This window comes from Ictidomys tridecemlineatus, unplaced genomic scaffold (assembly GCF_052094955.1).
Source record: "Ictidomys tridecemlineatus isolate mIctTri1 unplaced genomic scaffold, mIctTri1.hap1 Scaffold_130, whole genome shotgun sequence".
In the NCBI taxonomy this organism is placed as follows: Eukaryota; Metazoa; Chordata; class Mammalia; order Rodentia; family Sciuridae; genus Ictidomys; species Ictidomys tridecemlineatus.
The window spans coordinates 443316-460823 of NW_027521170.1; the positions used below are offsets into that span (position 1 = coordinate 443316).

At 42.9% G+C, this 17508-nt stretch overlaps 1 pseudogene across 1 annotated transcript in view; it reads right to left on the reverse strand.

Annotated features, from left to right (window-relative positions):
* Positions 1–3591: 3591 nt before the first annotated feature.
* LOC144372556 (phosphatidate cytidylyltransferase, mitochondrial-like) overlaps positions 3592–17508 on the reverse strand; it is a 45338-nt pseudogene continuing 31421 nt past the window's right edge. Inside the window, exons 6-8 of the transcript XR_013432529.1 lie at positions 12483–12648; positions 10882–10944; positions 3592–3732 (exon numbers count right to left, since the gene is read on the reverse strand). The product of XR_013432529.1 is annotated as a phosphatidate cytidylyltransferase, mitochondrial-like (transcript). The remainder of the gene's footprint in view (positions 3733–10881; positions 10945–12482; positions 12649–17508) is intronic.

Below are 17508 nucleotides of genomic sequence, written 5' to 3' on the forward strand. Positions count from 1 at the left end.
GGCACTGACTGCATGCTCAGCATTTTTTGGGTTTCTTTGTTTTTTGCAGTACTGGGGATCAAATCTCAGGTCAGGTCTTGCACATGATAGGCAAGTGCTCTACCACTGAACTATACCCCCAGCCCTGCACAGCAGTTAGAAGTACTGAGACTGAATTTAGACTATTCAAAGACACAGATTTGAATCTTGGCTCTACCACTTAGCTACTAGCTGACTTTGGGCAAACTTCTTAACCTCTTTAAGACTCAGTTACTCAGCTGTCAAGTTAGAATAATAGTCCATGCCTTATAAGGTTACTGTGGGGATAAATGAGTTCATATGAGAAATGCTGTAAGAACTAATCAAATTCTCACTATCCAATATATGGTATGGAGCCATGTTCAATGGAAGAAAAACAACAAAAGCCTGGAGCAACTCCATAAAGACAGCTCTTTAGTAATGAGGGCTCGGGTCATTCTAAAAGGTAAGGAAATGCCCAACAGAAGTGCAGGCTAAGGACAATAGGAACACAGGATGGGTAATGGAAGAAATATGTTATAATCATCAATAGGATATCATGATCAATGTTAAAATGAGCTATGAATATGTATTTCCTTCCTTGCTTGATAAGGTAGATGTATACACTCTATCCCTCTCTCTCACACAGGCACATATGTATTTTTAACCCTCTTTGTTCACCTATTTTTCTATATAGAGTGTGGGTGGCTAGCCAGTTTCTAGGTTATATAATATCCAGCTGGGATTGTAATTAAAAAGGAGTTACTATTGCAGAGATTGATGAAGTTCAACTTCAGGGACTTTACTCTTCTCTCTCCTGCCAGAGTGAGAGCCTCTTCTATTGGGTGAAGGTGAGCTGCTTCATGATGGGTGGAAGGGGCTGATTGCTGCAGTTGGGCAGAGGTCTTCATATGACTGAAGGGTACATGTGGATGCTGTCCCCACAAGAGTGGACCATGTCAGTTATCTGGAGTCTCTGCACTCAACACCTATTTTTCTAATACTCATCTCTGTTCTGCTCATATTCAAGGAAGGAAAATTAAATTCCACATACTGATGGGAGGAGGGCCAAAGAATTTGAGGATGTATTTTTTTAAACCACCATAGGCAGCAACAGCAACTGCAAACCACAGTCCCCAGCTTCTATTCAGTTCTTCTCATTGGAGACAGTGGCAGATCAGGTGTGAGGATGAGAGAAGTTCCCAGGGTCGACTCAACAGCAGCAGCAAGCACTGGTGATTGACAAGTGGCATCTCCAGCAGTGGTGGGGGCACTATGCCAGTTATCTAAGGCTGCCCACAAGCCTCCCCAAAACTTATTGACTTCAAGAATTATTGTTTTCTTAGATTTTGGGGAGCTGATTTGGCTTGGCTAAGTGGTTCCTGCTTGGGGTATCTCCAGCTGTTGCAGAAAAGGGGCTGGGGCTGGAGTTGTGGCAAAGCCTTGCTCACCCACTCACTTGGCAGTTGATGTTGGCTGTAGCTGGCTGGCTGAGTGTCCCAGGATTTCTTATAACATGGCAACCTTAGAAGCTGTTAAGGGTGTTAAGAGGCATCCCAAGAGCCAGGCTGAAGTTTATTATCTTTTGTTCTCTTTCTTGAGATCTAGCTTCAGAAGAAGGCACATAATATCTTTGTCTACTGTATTCTGTTACAAGCAAGTCACTAAGGCCAGCTCATATTCAAGGAAGGAAAATTAAATTCCACATACTGATGGAAGGAGGGCCAAAGAATTTGAGGATGTATTTTTTTAAACCACCATAGGCAGCAACACAGCATTAGATGTTGGCCTGTAGATTCTAGCACAGGGGTGTAAGCAGCTCCCTGCTCTCTGCACACAGCCCCTCTTCCTCCTTTAGCACCCCCCTTCTCTCTTATTAGCTCCTTCAATATTTTAACAACTATTTCCCTATATTAAATTCCTTCTACTTGATATACTTAGGGTAGTTTCTTTCTTCATAACAGGACTCTAACTAATGTGGGATTACCTCTAGCTATCCAAATTCACCATTTGAATTGAATGGCTACGATACTTGTAGAAATATTAACTATGTACCAAGAACCACACTAGATGGATTATGAATTATCACACTTAATTCTAACACCAACCCTGACAGAGGGGTGTGAGTATGCCTACATTACAGATGTGGAGACTGAGGCTCTTAAGTTTTAAACAACTTGCCCAAGGACACAGCTGGAGAGGGAACACATTTCTTTCTTGGATCTTCAGTAACAAAAAGCACTACTTCTTGCCAAAGGGCTCCATCTTCCCCACAGGAACGCTCACCTCTCATCCTTATGTACCAGTTGGATAACTCCCAACTTAGAAAGTATGTACCTTTCAACTGGATCAAGGAAGAGGAATATGAGAATGCATGTAGGGGACAGAGGAACACAAAGACTTGAGTGTTCATTTCTCATGAGAGCTGCAGGGTGTGTGGGAAAAGGCACGGGACAGACGCTTGGGAGCTGGGTTCAAGTCCCAGCTACGTCACTCACCTGTTATGACCCCAGGCAGCAAATGACAAAGAATGAATAAATCTTAGTTCTCAATTCATGAAATATTGTAATGTTATCCCTGTTTCCCAGATGGTGAAACTGTTGAGAGATTAAATAATTCATCCAAAGTCACATGGCTGTGAAGGAAAAAAGAATCTTGAGCTTTGACTGGACAGATCCATGTAATGAGATGGATATGGGCTTGCTTCTTGATGCCCTTCCTCCTCAGTTTCTATTCAGGTGTCCAGTCCTTCTCCGCAGTCCCAGAGCCTGTGGGGAAGCGGCCTCTTGGAGAGGGGTAAGGAGCTCAGGCCTGAGCTCATCAGCATGGTCCATCCTTCTGTCACTTAATGGCTCAGGAATGAATATGTCACTCAATTAGGGCCCATGAATACAAACAGAGGCTTGCTGGGGGCTGCTGGGAAGTTTTCCTTCTTGTGTTTCTAAGATAAGTCCTGAAAAGAATCTTCTGTCTCCTCAAAATGGGACAGGGAAACGACAGCCCTGGAAATGGTTGCCAGCATTCTCACAACTATGAGGGAAGCCAGCTTCAGTAAGACACCAACACTGTGAAGGACGAACAGCAGAGAGATGGAAAGAGACTGGGGAGAATGAATGAGTCCATCCTGTTAGTCCAGGTAACTGTCATGAGGGTCCTGTTGCCTAAACATGTCTGTAGGCTCTGTAGTGTCTGTCTCAGGCTCCTCATATGAAAGTCACTCTGTCACACACCTTGGAAAACAAAAAGATAAAAAGCCTAATCCAGAAAAATCCTCACACGATACTCTTGCTGGCAAAGCCAGAGGAAACAAGAGAGAGACTATGGACAGAAGCAGACAGGCCAAGCTCCGCCTACCCAGCCTGCAATCCTCCTGGGCTGCATGTCCATCTGTGCACACATCACCTGTCGTGTCTCCGATCTCCAATGTCTACAAAATGCAGGACTCATGGTTCTCTTCTTTGGCTGCTCAGCCCTCTTACATATTTGGAATCCCACCTGGGTAAATATCTGATGAATACATTTCAAAAAAATCAAATAGAAGACAAATAGCAGTCTCTTCAAAATTCACGCAGTGGGTCAAGGTAACAAACACTGTTCTGTTAAAAAGGATCAAACACTTTATTCATCTATACATAACACTTATAAAAAGCAAGCAAAATCAGGATGTTTTCCTCAGCCATCCTTTCCACATTTTGTGCAGTTTTAGTGAACTGTAAATCACTGAATTCTTCAAGCCTGAAAGAGAAAAGAAGAGAGGGTGAGAAAATGGAGGCTGTTGGGATGGATGTGCAGAGAGGTTCAGGGATGTTCTATGGAAGATTTTTCTAGAAGTGGGGCAGTGATGGGCAGACGGGGATGCTCCGAAGCTCAGGGAGTGAAAGGTTACCAAAGGTTATCGTGACTGGTAAGGGGGAAGTGATTCTGGTCTAGGTATCTATCTGTTGAAACAGTGATATGGATGCCAATAAAACCTGAGTCCTTGGGATAAGTGAAGTTTTGAGTTATGAGTGTGTTGTCAGCCTTTGGATTTGGTAGATCTCTTAAAAAGGAGAAAGGCACAGATAAGAGCCTGTATGCAGCCAGCAGAGTAGTGCATGCCTGTAATCCCAGAACTTGTGAAGCGGAGGCAGGAGGATCCCAAGTTCAAGGCCAGCTTCAGCAATTTAGTGAAACCCTGTCTCAAAGTAAAAAATAAGGGCTGGGAATGTAGCTCAGTGGTATGGCGTTGGCCTAGGATGAATGATGTCCTAGGTTCAGTTCCTAGCACTGAAAAATAAAAATAAAATAAAAAAGGCTCAGTGGTAAAGTGCCCCTGAGTTCAATCCCTAGTTATATATAGGAAAAAAAAAAGTCTGTGATTGGGCATCCTTGCTCCTTCCCCCTCTCAGGCTTATATTCCAAGCACCTCAGCTTGCTGCTTTTGTGTCCCTGTGTATGCTGCCTACCTGCTGTTCCCACCACTTTCTGCCTAGTAGACTTGATACTTGCTTGAGGATTCCTACTCCAAGAAATGCCAAGATGGTCTCATGCACCTGTGCTTGCTCACCTCCCGAGTGGCACTTACCCCATTGTATAGTGCCTATCAAAGGACTCACCCGTCCCTCTGGCTAGACTGTGAGCTCCTTGAGGATGGGGACCTTGTCTGATAAATTTCTGCATCCCCATTGTATAGTACAACACTCTGAAGCACATAGTAGGTGCTCAATAAATGCTTTTGAAATGTCAGAACAAATGCACCTTATTCAGATAGGTAACCCTCTAGCACCCCTAGGTGACCCTCTAGCACCCCTAGCTGACCCTCTAGCACTCCTTGATGACTTAATCATAACTACATGATGAGACAGAAGAGCTGTTCTGGGGGGCGCTCAGGGCAAAGACATAAAATGGGATAAAATAAGTGGGAATGCTATTTGTCTGTCAGATCTGATAGGCTCCTACTCCAGGATGTTACCATGGACTTGACTTCCTTCATGTGGAGAGTGATATCATTCAGGGTGTATGTGGCCCAAAGAACCCAATAGTCTTTTTCACTTTTAGATGTACACAATGACCGTGCTGTGAGTCTGGAATGCACATCCCCAGCACTGTGCTTGTGAGCATGCTGACAAGGTAACAGGATTCATTCCAGACATGCCCGGTATTGGGGTTTGAGTGATCTCTTTAAAATACCTGGCTCTGCCTCCTGTATACTGCCTAGTCTGCTTAGAATCCAACATGTTTTTGAACTACATCTCCAGCTCTTTAAACAATTAAAAAACCATTTTTTTTCTTTTTTTTTTTTGGAGTCAGGGTCTTGCTAAGTTCTTGAGGCTGGCCTCAAACTTGCGATCCTCTAGCCTTAGCCTCACAAGTCACTGGGATTACAGGCACATGGTGCTGTACCTGGCTCACTGAGAACCTTTGAAGGAGTTACTGTGGGCAGTGACAGGGAGAAAGCCACAGGTACAGGTAAAATTATTAACAACTCTGGCTCCTGTGGCCTGGCCCATCTACCGGGTGACTACTTGTGAACTGACATAGGCCGACAAGAAGCTCACAGCTCCTTTCTCTGCTTCCACCCTTTTTAATTTTCTCCCTGGAGCAACCATTCTGGTAAACCTCACCCACTTGAGAACAGAGGCCGGTAACTTATTACATAAGGCGCTTTTTAAAATTACAGCCAGAACTAACCAGGAACTGGAGCAGAATGCAGGGAGTTAGCTGCACACTGAGAAGTTCAATGCAGCAACCCCAGGGCGCTGAGTCACGGCTCGAGGCAGATGCACAGACCATGATAATTCCCAGCTCACCTTCAGGAAGCTTAGTCACAGACTCCTTGGAGTTCAAACATTTAAGGTAAATACACAAAGCGGAGGAACGTCACCATGCAGCCATCTTCTGCTACTGGTGGACAGAAACCTCCTCGACTAAACACATTCTCTTCTGGGCTCTGCCAAACAGAGATTCTCAGAAGGACTGTAGCAGGGAAATGGGTTATAAACAGTACTGGAACAGAAGTCCAGAGACCTGGGTTCTAGGCCCGGCTGGGCCAAGCTGCGTGGTGCGTGATGCTCGCTTGTTGGTCAATTACCTCTTCTGTAAAATGTTAGGGGCTCTAAAAAGGGGCCCGTAGGAAGCTTGGACCTCAGTTAGAACTCTCTGAAACTGCAGGGAAGTGCACCATGTATGTGTTACATGTGCTTCTATGAGAGGGTTCAGAGTTTTAGACAGATTTGCAAAGGGATCCAACATTTGCAAAGGGTCAAAACCCAGCAGATTAGAAAAAGGACCCTTTCTGCCTTAATGTTTTCATTTCAACAAAAGTGTTGGACTTAAACTCCCTGTATTTGAAATAGACTGAAATTTCCTAACAAAACACACAAAAAAACTGCTAACCATAAAGAACGAAGTTGATAAACCGGACTAAGCAAAATTAAGAATTTCTTTTCACCAAAAGTTATCATCAATAGGGTGAAGTAATAATCCTCAGATTACCTATATAACATATATAGGACATGTAGGCTGTAGCTCGGTGGTACAACAAGTATTTGGCATGTGAGGCCCTGGGTTCAATCTCCAGCACTAGTAAACAAATAAATAAAGGACTTTTATCAAGACTATGTAGAAAATTCAGGAAGAAAAAGGCACACAACTCAATAGAAAAATGGGCCAAAGACTAGGCTAGATATTTCTCAAAAGAGGATATCCAAATAAGCATACAAAAAATGCCAAGGGCTGGGGTTATAGCTCAATGGGACAGCACCTGCCTATCTCATATGCGGCACTGGGTTTGACCTCAGCACCACATAAAAATAAATAAATAAAGGTATTGTGTCCTCCTACAAGTAAAATATATATACATATTAGAAACAAACAATGCTCAACTTCCTTCGTCATCAGAAAAATGTAAATTAAACCCCAAGATGGTACCAATACCTAGTTACTGGAAAGAACATACACTATCAAGTTCTAGCCAGTGGGTGCTGCAACAGGAACTCTGCTAATGGGACTGTAAAGCTGGACAACTATTTGTTATTTATTAACACTGAACCTTCACATGCTCTGAGACCTAGAAATTCTCCTGGAGTATACACCTGACCAAAATGCATGTGCATGCTCACTAGAAGATCAGTACAAAAGCATGCACAGCTGCACTATCTGACATAGTCCTAGACTGCAAACCGCCCAAGTGTCCATCAACAATAGGGTGGATGCACCGGGAAGACTGCAATGGGAATGAATGGACTCCTGCCGCTCCCAACCACATGATGCGCCTGATGTTCTGAGGACTAATGAGAAATGAAGATGCAAAAGAGCACATATTCTCATAAAGCTCCAGAATGGGCAAAACAGAACCATGGCATTGAGAGTCAGGCTGGTGCGGAGCCTTGGGAAGCAGCGCCTGTGGGGGGAGTGGGAGAGTCCTTGGGCACTCATGCTGCTGTGCACACTGGGCAAGCTGTTGGGGGTGTTGGCATGGATGGCGGGTGGTCTCTGACCTCACAGAGCTTACAATCCACAGGATCCTACTGAGCATGCATTAAGTTTGTTCTTTGTTTCTGCTTTCTTTCTAGAGAAAAGGGTAGTGATTTAGGAATTCTATGACTCCCCAGAACACTTTTAGATGGTCTCTGAGAGAAGAGAGCCTGGTGAGAGAGAAACTTGGCTCTGTCTTCTGCTCCTTGCTCAAAATGGTGCAATGTCCCCTTAGAAGCATCCATCCTCTGCAGTGAGATGCTCAGGCTAGTCATTACGATATGGATTAGTGCTGCAGAAGGAAGTTTTGCCCGGGAAGAACACAGAAATCTCCATCAACATAGGGTTCCTGAGGCATCTCTTATGCTGAGGTCCAGCCTACTTCAGTGACCTGCAGCAAAGTTAATGAACACGGAAGGCCTCTGTGTGACCTTAAGTGGAAGGGTCCCTGACAGACAAAATTTCCAGAAAACACTATGAGCCAGAGATATGACTAGGATGACTGGTCTCTATATTCCTATAATTCTATATTTAGATTTTTTAGGGAGCAAATCAGGAAGCCCCTTACACTCTTCCCATTAATTTCCAACCATAGCCAGACATACCTACAAAGAAAATTTCTCCTGAGGCAAAAGTACAACTTTTTCTAAGAACTTTCAGCACGGCATAGTGAGTGGTGTGCACCTATAACCCCAGTGCCTGGGAGTGTGAGGCAGAGGTGTTACAAGTTCCAGGCCAGTCTTGGCAACTTAGCAAGACCCTGTCTCAAAATAAGATCAAAAGGGTGAGGGTTGTAGCTCAGTGGAGAGAGTGTCAAGGTTCAATATATAGTACTGAAAAAAAAAGCATTGGAAGAAAAAACTTTCATGTTTTTGTTTAAATTCGAAGTGAAAAAAAATTGGGAGAAACACTTTAGTTTTAAGAAATCAGAGAGGAAATGGTGACATTCTATTGTGTTTCAGGAAAGGGCTGGAGAGGATCAACTGAGGCATTCCAGAATCTCTTCAGGAACAAGACCAAACCTGCCTTGTTAATTCACTTGAATCTTTTGAAGCTGAAGTGGTAAAGAGGTATCTGACCCAGAAGTTAGTCTGACTGTCCAAAGCCAGATGGAAAACAAAGCAAGACTTTGAGAATCAGGCTCAGAGCCTCCTCCAGCTCAGAGAGCAGCCTCTACCGTCCAAACCAGAACCTGAGGTCTGACCCCTCCTCTCCCTCTCTTCCTGTATTTTTTCATCACCAACTTGAGAAGTGACACCATCTGCTGCCACCATGACAGGCAGAGAGGCAAGTATGAGGAGGCCACAGTCTTTTATAGTATTGAGCTGGCTGGCTTCAGCTGCTGACCTGTGACCTTGATGAGAAAGACACTAGTCTACTAACAGCCTGGTCTAGGAGAAGTTGATATTATTTTCTAAACAAGAAACTCCCAGGAAAAAGAGGGGGAAAAAAACAATAGTGCTTAGCTTTGGAAGCATTTCTGTTCTCACACTGGAACATAGGTGTATCCAATGTTCAGGAAATTTTAAAAGAACTATGAGAGAGTGTCAAGCTATATGAGAATACACTACCATGTCCTCTAACAGAATATACTAGATGCATAATCCTCTGAGCTGGTTACAGATACCTGATTTCCATTTCTTTCTAGGAAGAGTGACATTTATATAGCATCCTAGATGCCTTTTTAGGCCTCGGAATTCCCTGTGAGTTGGGTATTGGTATCCCTGTTTCATGGGAGACAGGATCATTAACATACCAAGGTTAAACAATGAAGAAACGAAAAAATAGAACCTCAAACTAACGTCTTCTAACCCCAAGTTTAGCCCCTTTGGTTAGCTGTCTCCCCAGGCTTAGCGGAATTCTAGCTAAGAGGAAATCTTCCTTTCTACCCCTGTAGGGGTAGAGGCTTGCGAGGGAAGGAAGATGGGGACTACCTTAACGTCTTAAGATTTTCACAACCTAGAAAGACAGGCATAATTATTTCTGTGAAATTAGAAATCAGAAAAACTAAGCAAGTGGTTCAAGTCACAGAAGTCAAGATGTGAACACTAGTCTCCAGGGTTCACAAGTCCCTGTCCCTGGCATTGCACTCAGCACCTCATCATAGCCCATGACTGCCATAAACAGAAACCACAGTACTACGTAGGGAAACCCACAGAATTTGAAGAGGTGCTCGCCATTCTCCAGTTTCTGCAGCCTCAGAGCCAGGTTACATACTCTCTGTTGCTCTACTTCCACGGTGCAATGTGGCATCCTTAGAAGTGAAAGAGAAGCAAATAAGTGCTCAGGGGAAGCAGCGTCCACCCCCCCCCACCCCCCCACCCCCCCCACCATGCATAGCCCCCAACTTTGTATCCTACGCACCCTTTCTCAGGAAATCACTGGATCATGTGCTTCACTTCATCAAAATGGGTACGTACACTAATAAAGCGAAAGACACAGTGACACTGAATTCCCACAAAAGACAAAAGGACAGGTGGAGACACTCTCCACTGCAGGGGAGGAAAAGATATCATGTGGCTCATAACAATGTTAAATGCCAGCTGGGTGTGGTGGGGCACATCTGTAATCCCCGCTCTCAGGAGGCTGAGGCAGGAGGATCATGAGGTCGAGGTCACCCTGGGTGACTTAAGGATGCCCTAAGCAACTCAGTGAGACCTTGTCTCAAAGTAAGAAATAAAAAGGGTTGGGGATGTGGTTCAGTGGTAAAGAGCCCCTTGGTATGATTCCTAGTACCCACCCCCATGAAAAAAAAGTTAAATGCTAAATGCTGACTTGGCGAAACTACAAGTATTTTAGGATGGAGACAACCAGAGAATAAGCATGGTGAGGGTGGATGCAGGAGTCGAATTCTGATCCCCCATAGTGAGACACCAACAGATTGGACCTGAAGATAAACACTGAAGGAGCAAGAGAAACTCATTATTCTCAGAAATGGTAATAAAACCAAAAATAACTCTAGAGACCTGGAATTATCTCTGAAGTGGGGGAAGAAGGGGCGGGAGTGCAGGGGACTGCTGTTTTACAATGTTCTGTATGTGGAACTGCGATAAATATAAAATCATAAGGAAAGAAGCCCTGCCAGGAAGGAGCTGTCGAAACATTTGACAGCACCTCAACTGGTGTGGCTTTTTTGGGCTACCAGATGACACTGCTCCTGGGCCTGCTTTTATGTTACTAAACATCTCAGTGTGTGACACTCAGAGTTCAGCCTTTCACCAATACTCAGGGAAAGTTAGTCGTATTTTGGTTTTAACCAGGAGCACTAAGGCCACTCAACCCAGCTGGTGTGTGAATTATGGCTTTTCTCTCCTTTCTTTTTCTGTAGGGCGCTGGGGATCAAGTCTGCAGTCTTATGCATGCTAGGCCAGCAGTCGCCCATGGAGCCACAATCCAGTCGCCGCCATATGGATTTCCTAAAGTTCTTACCAGCAGTAAAAATGCCTTTGGTACTCTGTCTTATACTGGAAGGTCTCACGATTGCTGAAAGCCCTGTGAGAAAAAAACAAACAGGACACCAAGAAAACCAAAAACAGATGTTAGTTATCTTAACAGTTTTAAAACCTGAAACTAAATATTCTTTCTAGTTATCTAGTAAAAGCAGCAAATCCAGCTCTTCTGCTGCCACAGAGTGGCAGTGAAAAGGGCATCAGGACTGAGGGTCAAGACCCTGGAGGGACCAGCTCTGGCACCGCCCAGCTCTGTGAGCTCGGAAAAATGACTGAACTGCTCTGGGCCCAGGCCAGCTCACCTTAAAACAAGAAACAGAGAGCAGGGAACCCTCAAAGGCCATTTTAGGAATTTCAGTCCACATAAGGTTTTTGGTTTTCAATTCCAAAATGTGAAAAGATCAAAATAAAACAAACAAACAAAAAAAAACCCCAAGTTTTTTTTTTTGTGTGTGTGTGTGGTTTTTGTTTTTTTTAAATCTAGGAGAAAAATCTCCATCATGAAAACACATGTATTCAAGTGAGGAGCCACAGTACAAGTCTTCCATCCCTTCAAAGCAGCAGCAGAGGTCAGACTGTTACTAGGACACGTTAAAACAAACAACAACAATGGGCCTCAGAACTTTGCAGCAGGGAACATAAAAATGTGTGCTCTGAAAACCTGGGCAGGTCCTGATGGAGAGCGAGAAGCCACCCAGGACAGCAGTGTTCAGCACTGTGATTGAGAATTACATCTAGCAGGGAGGCCTGCACCTGGGAGGGGCTCACTAAAAGCTTAATAAATGATAAGAGGAGAAGGCACTCATTTGAGAGACATTCTCAATTTGTAATTATTTCTTTACTGGCTGACCTCGTAAATTACCTTTACCACCTCTGGGGAAGTGGATCTCTGTAGTTTCCGATTTTTTCTGACATTTGGGGAGGCCCTGGGGAAGATGCTGTGAAATGTGGGCCATGCCAGAAGGAACCTGCTGAACACAGACTGAGACACATCTAGTGGCTGGGGAGAGCAGTGTCCCAGCTGGTGTGATATTATGAAAACATTAAAAATGTCACCAGTCTCCTTCCTTCTTAGACCACCATGGAGAACACAGGCCCATCTTTTAAACAACTTCTAGAAGTTATGCTCTTGGAACGAAAAGCAGTGTGTCTTCTCCCTTTGACAGTGATTTGGGATATAGAAATCTGAAAAAAGGATTTCCACCACCTTATTTCAAGCCAATGAAAATGTAGATTGGGGGCTGGGGATGTGGCTCAAGTGGTAGCAAGCTCACCTGGCATTCGTGCGGACTGGGTTCGATCCTCAGCACCATATACAAAGAAAGATGTTGGGTCTACCGAGGACTAAAAAATAAATATTAAAAAGTTCTCTCTCTCTCTCTCCCTCTCTCTGTCTTTAAAAAAAAAAGGAAAAGAAAATGTAGATTGGGAAAAACCCCAAAGTGTTGGAGCTTTTCTTCTTCCCTGAGGCAATCTCTCTCTCAATCTCCTGGGGAAGAAGGAAGAAATAATACCTCTCCACTGCACACAAAGCCTGCTTTAACTGTAGCTAGCACGTCCTCGCCTCAAACACAAACATACCCAGCCGCACCACATCACCGCAGTCAGGATCATGAGCAAGTTGGAGTAAAGTTTCTTCCACATCTCTGTTTCTTCCTGGAGGATCCATAATGTGATTTATTCATTGCTGTAAGGTTTTGGGCAATGTCATCAGCTGAGTGAATTGTCCTTCTGGGCTTTTATCTATCTGAGGGGGGGAGAAAGAGAGAGATGATGTCTATGGAAGTGCTTTGAATTCTATAAATATTCAGAGACACATGGCTTCTATTTAAAATAACAAAAGCAGGGATCTCATATTATGTGGGGCTCCCATGCATACATATGTAATTAAGTGTGGTTTTTTCTTCTGTTAAAAATAAAGTAAAATCAATTCAAATCACACAAACAATAAGCACCCACACCTAACCTAGGCAGCATGCTAGGGAAACTCTCTTCTTTCTTAAACTCAATGTCTTCATGTTTAGAGTACCAAGTTCCTTCAAAAAGGATAATTCTTTTCCTATAATACTCCATTTTGACAAAAGAAAAGAAGAGAAGCCTCTTTTAAGGATGAGTTTCTGACTTTCAGTTAAAATTTCTATTTGTCTCTAGTAGTTACAAAAGGTGGGCTACAGGTAACAAATACCTATCAAACCAGGGCACTTAGATCATCTTCCCATGTTAAATGCAGCCTTGAGTTAACATCACTGGATCACACATTCAGTAATAGAGGGAAACATGTGAATTTGTGCTTCTTGTCCTTACAGCCTTTTACATACTACATTGGACTTCACAAATTGCAGGAATATACTGACGAGGAAGACTAATATTCACTTTTCATCCACTGGCACATAGTAGGTACTCAAAATATATTAGATGAATGAGGGAATGAATCAATATAACTTAGCTGTTGTCACTTGCTAAATAAGACTGAGCAATGTGAGTGGCTCTATTCCTAATGAGTTCTAAAGTACACTGTGAAAGATACATGAATAAAACATACAAAACTATGCATTAGACTCTTCCTGGAAACCACTGAATCAAAAGGTAGTCACAGGACTGTGACCAGACCAGCTTCACCGTTACACTTTACTGTGCTTCATGGAATCACATTTTTAAAAAGTCTACATGTAAACACTGCTTGCCTGCCAAGAGGAGAATCAGCAATGCTGCCGCAAGCAGCACAGCATGTAATTTTATTTAAAAAAAAAAAAAATATATATATATATATATTCACTTGTAGATGGACACAATACCTTTATTTAATATACTGCTGAGGGATCGAACCCAGTGCCTCACACATGCCAGGCGAGCGCTCTATCACTAAGCCTCAAAATGCAGCCCCCACCACATTATTTTCTAAGTAGGAATTTCTGTTATATTCTATTTTTTTTAAAGAGAGAGCGAGAGAGCGAGAGAGCGAGAGAGAGAGAGAGAGAGAGGAGAGAGAGAGAGAGAGAGAGAGAGAGAGAGAGAATTTTTAATATTTTAGTTCTCGGCGGACACAACATCTTTGTTGGTATGTGGTGCTGAGGATCGAACCCGGGCTGCACGCATGCCAGGCGAGCGCACTACCACTTGAGCCACATCCCCAGCCCTCTGTTATATTCTTTTAAAAAATGTTTGGGCCTTAACTTATTTAAGAGAATAGTTAAAAAACAAAAAACCTGGACAAATAAATGTATGAAATTTTAGATTCAGGTTTTCTAACTTTGATCAATTTTCTTAATAATTAGAATTCACTCATTCTATTATATTTTTCATTCAACAAACATTTATTTTATTATACTTTTTAAAAATATTTTTTTTAGTTGTAGATGGACACAATATCTTTTATTTATTTTTATGTGATGCTGAGGATTGAACCCATGAGATTTTTTAGCAAATCTGCCCAATCTGGACCTTACACAACTGGTGCCAGCGGCGGTCCTAGAAGGAGACTCCCAGCATGTAAGGCAAGTGCTCTACCACTGAGCTACAACCCTAACCCAACAAATATTTATTAAGTCTACATATATTAAATGCCTGAATTTTCTAGTTTTGTTTAAAAAAATATATGCAAAGAAGAAGGAAATACCATTAGTGGCTCCATTAAAGATACACAGGTGTTTTTTACAAAATCTAAATACCTCATATTTATTACTAGGATTGTTCTACATTCATAGGTTCCACCTTTATGTATCATTGGCTATACAGATGACAAAAAAATGTTCATATTTCTGTAGAATATCCTATAAATGATTTTTATAGATTCTTGTTTTGGAGCCATGTATTGAAATAGGTCAAAAGGATATTATATTTAAGTTATGCTTTGGCAATGAAATATAGATTCTAGGAATTTTAGAAATGCCAAAATGGCTTGAGTAATATGAGGAATTAGAAAATAGTGTTTGCCAATGCTTTCTCTTGAGGAAAAGAATGCACTGGAATTTTTATTTGAAATCGTATTTAAAGAAAAATTACTAGGTGACATGTTCAAGTAAATTAGTAAAATGATTATTTTTATTTTTAGATTCTCATTAAAGTGTGAAAGTGAAAGCAGTTAAATTGTGAAAGTCAAAATACATTTTAAAAGTAGATATAAAAAAGGCTACATATTATATGATTCCATTTATATGAAGTGTCCATTATATGAAGAGTAGGCCAATCCATAGAGACAGAAAGTAGATTAATGGTTGCCTGGGGGAGATGAAAGCTGGGGATTACTAATGGGTATGGGTTTCTGTACAGAGTGATGGAAATGTCCTAAAATTAGACTGTGGTGATGGCTGCATAACTCTGTGAATATAATAAAGGCCAATGAATTGTGTACAACTATAATCCCAGTGACTCAGGAGGCTAAGGCAGGAAGATCTCAAGTTCTAGGCCACCCTGGACAACTTAGCAAGACCCTGTCTCAGAATAAAAAAATAAAAAAGGGTGGTGGGTATGGCTCAGTGGTACAGTGCCTCTGGATTCAATTTTATGTTACATAAAAAATACATCAATAAAACTCATATTTAAAAAAAAGCAGACAGAGTCCTGTGATGGTAGACACTGTGGCCCACCACCCGGATCTGAGGTGGACCAAGGTACTGGGAAAGTCAGCCAAGTCCCCCTCCCGGAGTCCTTCTTAGAACTGTCTCCAACCAAAGGGAGTTGCCTGTATCCAATAACTGGACAATGCCAGAGTACAAAGCCTAGCCTCTGGGTCAAGTTGGGACAACTCTGAGGGGCCCTCTGGCTCCCAAGCACCACCGCAGGACCAGAAGCCTTTTTTAGCAAATCTACCCAATCTGGACCTTACACAACTGGTGCCAGGGGTGGTCCTCGCAGGCAAACTCCAAGATGGAATTCTGGAGCTGCTATGGAGCAGAAGACCAAGTGGAAGTCTGTGAAGTTGACACTCTTTCTGTTGGCCAAAAGAGTAAAGAAAAAATAAAACATCACCCTGGGAGAGATGGTAGTGATTAGTACCAGCTGCAGCCCTCTAGGATGTGGTGGCTAATTTTGTGTTTCCTTGGGCTGGGCTGTAGCGTTCAGCTGCTGAGTTCAACACCAGTGTAGATGATGAGTGGAAGGTATTTTTAAGATGCAAATAACATTTAAATCAGTCAACTTTGAGTAGAGTTGATTACCCTCTGTGATTATGGATAGTCCTCATCCAATCAGTTGAAGGACTTAAGAGAAAAGGCTAAAGTCTCTCTCCCAACCCCAGGAATTCTGCTTCTAGACTCAAGTCTGCAAGGCTGACTCCTCCCTGGGTCTCAAAACTCAAAACTTGCCAGACCTCATCAGGCACAGTAGCATATGCCTATAATTCTGGTGACTTGAGAGGCTGAGGCCAGCCATCAACAATGTCAGGAGACCCTGTCTCAAAATAAAATAACAAGGGCTGGGGATGTAGCTAAGGGGCAGAGCATCCCTGGGTTCAATTCCCAGTAATGAAAAAAAGAAATCACTGGATCCCACAACTCATGAGCCAATCTCTTAAAATCAATCTCTCTCTCTCTCTCTCTCTCTCTCTCTCTCTCTCTCTCTCTCTCCACACACACACACACACACACACACACACACATTCATTCATTCTCTCTCTCTCTCTCTCTCTCTCTCTCTCTCTCTCTCGCTCTCTCTCTCTCTCTCTCTCTCTCTCTCTCTCTCTCTCTCTGTTGGTTCTGTTTCTCTGGAGAATCCTGACAAACACAAGGATTGATGGACCACCATTACATCCCCATTAAGTGTGGCCCTTATAGGGGCTGGGGATGTGGCTCAAGCGGTAGCGTGATCGCCTGGCATGCGTGCGGCCCGGGTTCGATCCTCAGCACCACATACCAAAAAAGATGTTGTGTCCGCCGAGAACTAAAAAAAAAATAAATATTAAAAATTCTCTCTTTCTCTCTCTCTCTCTCCCTCTCTCCCCTCTCTCACTCTCTCTTTAAAAAAAAAAGTGTGGCCCTTATAAAACCAAATAGAGCCTGGTGGGTTTCAGCAGACTCTGTTACAAACTCAAGCAAGTAGGAACCCCAACAACATCTGCTGTGCCAGATGTGGTAAATCTTCTAAAAGCAGATCAATAAAACTATGGGAATGCCTTTGGGATCACAGACATAGTGAATGAGCGCACTTTTCTCCATCTCAATTAGGTCAGAGGATGAGAATCAGCTCTCCCTCATGGGACAGAAAATAGTACACTTTATGGTTTGCCTCACAGCTAGAAAACCCCCCCGCTCTGTTATACTTGAAGGAAGCTAGTTTATTTAGACATTCGGTATATCACCATGTTGATCTAGATCACTGACATAACGTGTCACCTGGTGAGCTATAAGGAACAGGTACACCGGAGGCCTTGCCAGATAGATTCATTCCAGAGGATCTGAGATACTGATGAAGATTCCCAGAGCCTACCACCTAGGTGAGATTTTTAGAGGTCAAATAATCTTTTTTTTCTTTTTGGTATTGGGAATTGAACCCAGGGGCACTTAACCCAGAGCCACATCTCCAGCCCTTTTTATATTTTATTTAGAGATAGGGCCTCACTAATTTCCTGAGGCTGGCTTTGAACTCACCATCCTCCTGCCTCAGCTTTGTA